Source organism: Rattus norvegicus, chromosome 5 (assembly GCF_036323735.1).
Source record: "Rattus norvegicus strain BN/NHsdMcwi chromosome 5, GRCr8, whole genome shotgun sequence".
Lineage (NCBI taxonomy): Eukaryota > Metazoa > Chordata > Mammalia > Rodentia > Muridae > Rattus > Rattus norvegicus.
In genome coordinates, this window is record NC_086023.1 from 19,057,134 (window position 1) to 19,065,450 (window position 8,317).

Genomic DNA, 8,317 nt, shown 5'->3' on the forward strand with positions numbered 1-8,317 from the left:
TAGAACAATCCAAACACTGGGAGCGGCATCAGGCACTAATGGGTGCCCTTTATTTAACACCTCTGCAGGCTGTTGTTGTTATTATTCTAATGGAATACATTACCTCATATATTCTGAACTATAGCCTAATGAGTTGGATGCTCTTGATACTACCATTGTATAGAAATTCAAATCATGGCAAAGAGAAGCTATTTGGACGTGAAGTGAGTGACAGAATTAGGGCTTGTGCTCATTGTACAACTCTGGAACAGGAAAATGGCTTCCTCATAAAGCATTCATGGAGTATGAACTGATACAAAGGCAGATGCTAGCCACCTGCAAGAACATAAATGTCCCCGGGCAGTAAGATGCTTTAAAAATGCCCCTGATCCCACAGCTCAATGAGAATGCAGTAAAATGGTTACAGAGCTGAACATGGGACAACCGCACTGAGTCCAGCCTTACTGGACTGCTTTGGTCCTGTGAAGGCAGAATTTTCTGCCTGCCATGGCTACAAGCTGGGAAGGGCCTCAGCTCCATTATGACCTTTTGAGCACAGTCACCCATCCATCTCCCTCCCCTCCCCACCTGGAGCTCCTTTTACCCACTACAGCCAGTACTCTGCCTTGGTTATCCTGCATGGTTTAAAATTTTCCACACATACCCCTGACCTCTGATTATAAAGATCCATTTGGGCTTTATTCCTTCAATTTTGTGATCTCTTGTAAGCCTCCCCATGCTCCAGAATCCCACACATATACCTTTACCTAACCCCTTGATGTCAATGGGAGAAATTGGATAGGACACCTTTCTCCTTCCTTGCCTCAAGTTCTTCCCTTCTATAGGCCCAGTAAGGAACAAACAGGACAAAGAGGACCATACCAGAAATTCTCCACAAATTCCCCAAGAGCTCCACAGATGGGGTGGAGCTCAATTTTATTTTGACATTATACGTTTTTAAACAAAATATAATGTAAGTTTAAACGTTGGCTTTCTGGCTTGTTTTCTTGCTTGTGAAATTAATGTCCCTGGGGTTATAAGAGCATTGGCTGGGAATTCCAGAGCAGAATAAACAGTTCAGTGGAGAGCCTCAGTCTTTTTCTCGACTCCATCCTTTCTCATGACATCTGATGAATGCAGGGACCTGACTACACCGCTTATTCCATCTGTTTGCCCCAGTTTTGTGCTCAGTTTTTCTTCTTCTGCAGTGAAGACTCTTGACACTTCAGATGACATTTCTCTTCTAGACATCTTCAGAAAGTGAGGGAGCGTAGCCATCCACTTTGCTTTTTAGTTTGTGCAAATGAGAACAGGAAGTGAGCAAATTTCCATGTTGTCACTGTCACCTTCACAGAGAGGAGGATAGAAGACTACATTTGTCGGTCAAGGTTCTACAAGAGAAAACAAGCCTGTCATTGAGAATGATATTTCACGATGTCCGCCCACAAACTAGGGACCAAAGCAAGGCCATGCTACTCAACTCCAGAAACACATTAGCGTGCATGAATTTTTTTTTAATCCTTGTTTTGTTCACATAAATTAATGCAGCAATGATAATTACCGAGTGGTGTTCTCAAAGCAGATACTGGCAGGTAACTAGGAAAACAACCACTCTGTTAGAAATTTAGGTCATGGAAAAAGTATAAACAGTTACAGACAAGGGAGTACTTCCTGATTATGGCACGCACCCACATATGGTTCTAACCTGAATCCAGGATTCTTGTGCAGTGCCATCAAACCTTGGAAACCCCCTCTTTGATAAGGACAGGAGCCCAGATTTGCTCCTGGTCACAGGAGCAACTAAATATCAATGATGAGTCACTACTTATAATAAGCCCCAAACCAAGTACAAAATCTCATTTCATATGACAACACTGCCAAATGGAGATTAGTAACACTCTTTATTCCTGGAAAAACTGCACTTCCAAAGAGTATTCCATCCTATAAACCTCAGTTACACTGTAGATTATTAACCTGTAGAAAGATACTCCACACCACCTCAAGCTCATTGCCTCCCCGACCTTCTTATGTGTACTGTTGAAATAAACCAAACCCTTCTTCCCTACCTCTGAATTGTTTCAAAATTAGGCTGTTATAAGTCCTTCTATCCTATCTTACCATAGCTGAACATAGCTCATTTTCATTTGTCATTCAGGCTTCTGAAGTACTCAGCACAGTCTGTCCCTTCTTCTGTTACAGGCTGGATTCCACATCTCTTCAAGGACCCAAATCCACGCATGTCTTCCCTGCCATATGCAACATGTCTTCCCAGGTGGGTATTCTTTCCTTAGTGGGGCACAATCTTAGAAAGACTTTCTCTGTCTGAAAAACTAATTCCTCCTCACTACAGAAAAAAGTGGGTATTATGGAAGTGTCTAAGTAGGAAATCTGAATCCATGATGATGCTTCCCAGGTAAACACTGTTGCTGTCTAGTTCTTGCCCTCCTGTCCATTCCTGTGTTTCCTATGTTAGCTGAATACGTGTGAGGATTGGTTGTGAGGTAATGGGTTGGACTTCCACTCTTTTCAAGGATCTCACTGCTCTAGGGAGGTAGCATGCAGGCAAAAGGTCCATCATAGAAAACATCATAAATTGGCATCAAGTCAGTAAAGGAAAAGTAGAGATTGTTTGATGGAGAACAAGGAGAAAGAATACCTTAGCATAAAAGGTAAGTCAGGACTCTGGAAAGAAAGATGCAGGCTCTAAGGAGTCTAGACCTGAATGTGGCACTGAAAGGATCCAACTTTTCCACAGGTCCTATCTTGTCCTTGAAAATGCCAGCTATTCCTACGCTAATCCCTGGGGTTGATTCCCCCACATGAATCTCCATGGTAGATTTAGAATGCTTGTGCAAATATACTTAACCCTGGGAACTGTGGGTGATCCTACAGCCTAGAGGAGTTACCCGACCCTCTCTTGCTCAATTACTCCCCAAAATGGACAGTTAGTGCACAGTTACCTGAGAAATGTCTGGGGCTCCCAGGGGAGAAGGTCAGGTCAGATAATATAAATGGAACCAGAAATTCAGAACTTCTCTGCTCCTCCAAATTGTTATGCAAAATGTTTTTCAGGAGGCAGAAATGGCTTTGGGACCTAGCAAAAATGATCTGAGTAGTGGGCAGAACCAAAAATTACTGTCAATAGAACCTAAAGAATGGGAATAGGACCCCATGGAACCAGATTACAAGCAAATGGTAACATCAACAGTTACAGGGAGGATCTTAATTTTCTGCAAGGTCTGCCTGAACCAGTGTTCTGGTAAGAACTAGTCACCAAAATTCCTTCTCATCAACTTCAAATAGGTCCTCAGATGACAACTATGGAGGAAGCAGTCAGTGAGGCTCCAAGTCCACCTGCAAGAGCACAGCTGTCACTCATAGCCATTCAGTTCTCTTTTTCAAGGAAAACTCTTGAGACTCTTAGGTCTTGCACACATATTTGAGTCTGAGCAGCACAGGTGAAGTGCCCAAGGCCTTGGTGGAAGACAATAAACGGTACAACTATGAGAGCATAGTCTGCAGAAACCTACAGTCCTCAGTGCCTAGAAGAACACCATGAGTAATAACATGACCTTTCCCCGAGCCATGCTGGCCGAAGAAGAAGTATGAAAGTCCAGGCACACTGACAGCAGTTGCCCCGACTCCCTAGAGATGTTGTGTGGCCTTTTCTCTTACCCAGCTTTTGATCCACAATAAGATGCTTTTACCTCAGTAACTCGTTACAGACAATCCAAGCAGCAGCACTAACATATTATACATACACTCCAATACACTCTAACTATGAGCAAGAGGAAGAAGGAAAATCTGTTTATTCAACAAACAATTCTGAGCCATGTTTTGTGCCCTGTATTGAATGTGGGAGATGCTTTGTCTCTATTCATATACAAGGGGGTTCTCTGCTTTATCCCAATATAAACTTATCTGGGGAAATCCACAACAAGAAGAGAAATGTCTGTGTCACTACTAAGTATGGTACATACAAAATGTTTAGCAGTAACTGTCATTGATTTTCTTTCCTTTGGGTTAGAGTTAAATTTTGTTTAAATATAAAAAGATTATGTACTCTACTACATAATTATTTTCAAAATGACCACTGTCACCTTCCAGAACTGCCCTTTTCTTGAAACCATAAAATATTGAAAATCAGGCCGATAAGAGGACTTTAGCTCCTTCTTGTAGGTAGAGAAATACAGAGGGCAGGGTCCAGAGTTGAATATAGCTGGCTATGATGTTTTTCACCAGTCTTTACTATTTAGTTCCACGGATACTTCACAAAAAGCACTAGCTAACAAGGGCCAACACTCATGCTAATGTACTGCCAGCTCTGGGAGCCTCTATACAACTTCCATGCAGATGGGCAGGTCTCAGACAGTCTCCTCTCAGCAGTTGGCTAAGGTTTCCACACCATTGGAAAGGTGACCTTGTGATGCTAAGTCTCAACTTTCCCACACATGTGAAGTTTCTCTATCTCCTGAGTCTCTTCAGCTCCTTACACACTCTGTGATCTTTGGGAAGTTTGAAAATCTTAAATGGCTCAGAGCCACGCTATATATCCTGCTTTTACTGCTTGGTCTAAGTCTTGAACACCTGGCTTTTTAAAAGCTTTTCATTCAAAATAAACTGCACCCTGAGGCTGAGAACCATGGTCATAGAGTAGAGAGGGAAGAAACCCAATGGTTAGAATTAAAGACAGTGTGGTATGGGGAAGATGGACATACCAAGTGAGCAAATGTGAGGTGATCTTAATGTGTGAGGGTCCTAGGCAACCAATCCACCATGAGTTTGATGAGTCCAAGCCTGTCCAAAGTATGAAGATTTGAATCAACTTTCTAAAATATGGTCAGAGAGTTAAAGGAGCTATGAGCTAGCAACTAAAGGAAACTGGAATGATGATACAAAGAAAGAGATATCTACAGTGGCAGGAGAGATGACCCAGTACCTGCTGTTCTTGTACACAGCTCAATAAAATTGTGGGGAATTTTTCTTCAGAAACCAGGAACACAGAGTCTATAAGTTGGTGTGTAAAATGTTGGGAGAGGGTGCTGTCAACTAAAAATTCTGACTCAGATAAAGTTTGCCTTTAAAGCTGAAAGATAACCTGGACATGCAATACTTACATTAAAGAGTCTAAAGCAGGAGAATTGTGAGTTCAAGGACAGCCAAGCTATGTAGCAAGATTCAAATATAAAATAAAAAATTTGTTAACCAAACAAATGGACAATAAACATATATTACCAACAACCAATTTTGAGGGAGTTCATTATTAGAAATAGCTACAAGCAACATCCACCTGTTCCTATGGTGGTTTGAATAAAAAATGTCCCCAATACATTCAGACAGTTGAACACTTGGTCCCCAATTGTTGGTATTGTTTGAGGAGACTATGGAACCTTTATGGAACCTTTATGGTTGGAGGAAGCACATCACTAGAGTGAGCCTTGACTCACTCCCAGTTTGCTTCCACTTCATGTTTGCACTTGTGACTTCTCAGCTTCCTGCTTTGGCTGTTTCCTGCCATGCTTCCCTTATCATTTCAGACTCTCCTCTGGAACAATGAGCTGAAATAAGCTGTTCAGTATCACTTTGCCCATGGTTTATAACAGCAACAAAAAGAAATACATTTCCTTCAGAATGTAATGACATAACAATATGCCTATGAATAATAACCTATGAAAAAATTAAAGCACAGCTGTAAAGCACAGCATAGGCAAAGATAAAACTAATGCTGGCTGGGCACAGTGGTGGATGCCTTTAAACCCAGAACGAGAGAAGCAGAGACAAATGAATCATTGTAAATAAGAGGCTAGCTTAATCTCCAGGTAAATATAATAAGACCATGTCAGAGAGAGGGGGAGGGAGAAAGAGGGGAAAAAAGAAAGGATAATTTTATTACATTTTAAATTTTTCTAAATTATTTAAAACAAAAATTATAAGCAATAATTGTAATTATATGTTAGTTTGGTACAGTGCTCACCTAGAATGCACAGGCTCTAGGTTCTGTTGCCAGAACTGAAAACATACATACATATATATGTACATATTGCTGGCATTTTGTCTAAACTCCACCCCAAAGTTACCTGGCAACAGCTAGGTATGTCTGACTCACTATAAAAGGGGCTGCTTGTCCCCTCCTCTCACTCTGACTCTTCCCTTCCTGCTCCTGCTCAGTCCTCTCACCCCTTCCCCCTCCCTCCCCATCCCCCCCCACATGCTCATGGCCAGCCTCCTCTACTTCTCTCTCTCTCTCTCTCTCTCTCTCTCTCTCTCTCTCTCTCTCTCTCTGCCTCTACTACCCTCTCAACGCCCCTCACCATGCCCTGAAAAAACTCTATTCTATACTATACTGTATGACTGGTCCCTCAAGGGGTATCCCTTATACCTTAGCATGGGCCCTTGGAGGCACCCCCTTCCCCACACCTCACCACATATCCACCAAAACCTATTCCCTCTCTCTTTATCTTTTTATGAGCACAACACATATGGCATCAACATACAACCTAAATGGATTAATTGTGACAACAAAAAACATAAAGAAGGGACTGTGGAGATATAGGAATAAATACTTTTAATATGATTGAAAATGAGTTAATATTAATTTAAACTAGAGGACTATAAATTTCAGTTATTAACTGCTATTCCTAGGATAACTACCCAAAAAAGAACCTCTAAAACTGTACATAAAAGATAAGTGGAAAAAAATGGAAATAGCAGTCTAGAAAGAATTCAAACACAGATGGACGCCACAGGGACAAATTGAGGAACAGAAAAGATATAAGGCAGAAGACAAAGAGGAAATAGCAGAAGGGCCTCCCAGTCAGTCTAACTCCACTCTTTAGACTCTCCCATTTAAATAAATATGCTACCAGAATAGCTAAAAAATATATCCAACTCCAAGAGGTCAGTTGAAATACAAAGAACATTTCATTAAGCCAACAATATAAACAATAGAGTGGGCATGGCCATGCTAATGTTACATTAGAGTCTAAAAGTCACAAGTTGTTACAAAACAGGACAAGATGCATCAGTAATTGCAAACACATGCATATCAAACAGCAGAGCCACAAGTACATGAAGTGACCATTGGCAAAATTAAAGGAAGGTATCTTAGCTAGGGTTTCTGTTGCTGTGATGAGACACCATGATCATGGCAACTCTTGTAAAGGAAAGCGTTTAAGTGGGACTAGATCTCAGTCTCAGAGGTGTAATCCATTATAATGATGGGAAGAATGGAGGCAAGCAGGAAGACGTATAGCTGGAAAAGGAGCCACGGGTTCTACATCCAGATCCTCAGACATATTTGGAAGTTTGGCCATTGAAACTCAAAGCCTACCCCTCTAGTGACAAACTTCCTCCATCAAGGTCACACCTCCTATTAGTGCCACTCCCTATGAGCAAATGGGGGCCATTTTCATCCAAACTGCCACAGAAAGAATAAATTGTTCTAACATAATAATTTCAAACTTAAGTGCTTCATTTTCAATAACTGGATAGAATGTCTACACAGAGGGCCACTTAGGAATAGCAGATTTGAACAATGGTGCAAACCTGCCAGGCATATCAGACCTCTGTATGGCACTTCATCTAACAAAAGGTGAATAAACAGTTCTCAAAAACACACAGGGAGCTTGTCCAAGAAGAGTCCATTTTAAAAGACCAAAATCAAGCAAGCATTTTTTGGCAGGGCCATAATTCATTAAAGCAGAAAATAACAGAGGAAACTGAAAATTATATAGATATGTGAAAATTAAACAACATGGACTTAAATCAATGGTCAAGGAAGAAATCACAAGGGATTTAAAAAAATTCGTAGAGGCTAGTGAAGTGACAGCAGATTAGGGCATATGTCTCTAAGTTTAACACATGAGTTCAAGCCTCAGAACCCACAAAGTGGAAGGAGAGAAAGCAGTCTATCAAATTGTCTTTTGACATGTGCTGTGGCAGGAGCACACCGGTGTAACATGCATATGCACACACACACACACACACACACACACACACACACACACACACACACACAGTGGAGAACAAATAAATTTAAAAACAAAAAAACTTAGAGAAGACAAAAATACATAAACAAATAGTTGAGTAAGTTTATGGAGTGCTTCTCACAAGCACAGTGTTTACAAAGAAATTTATATTAAAGAGCCTAACTCACTAGTTAAGCAGTCTAACTTTTCACCTTAGGGGGACTAGGCAGGGGTGGAATAGAAAACAAACTAGATACAGAGCCATCGGACTGAAAGCACAAAGATCAGAGTATTTAAAAACAACATAGATTCATAAACCTAAGTTGGCTCATTAGGAAGAGCAACAAGGTCACCAGCTCCTCAGGGATGCT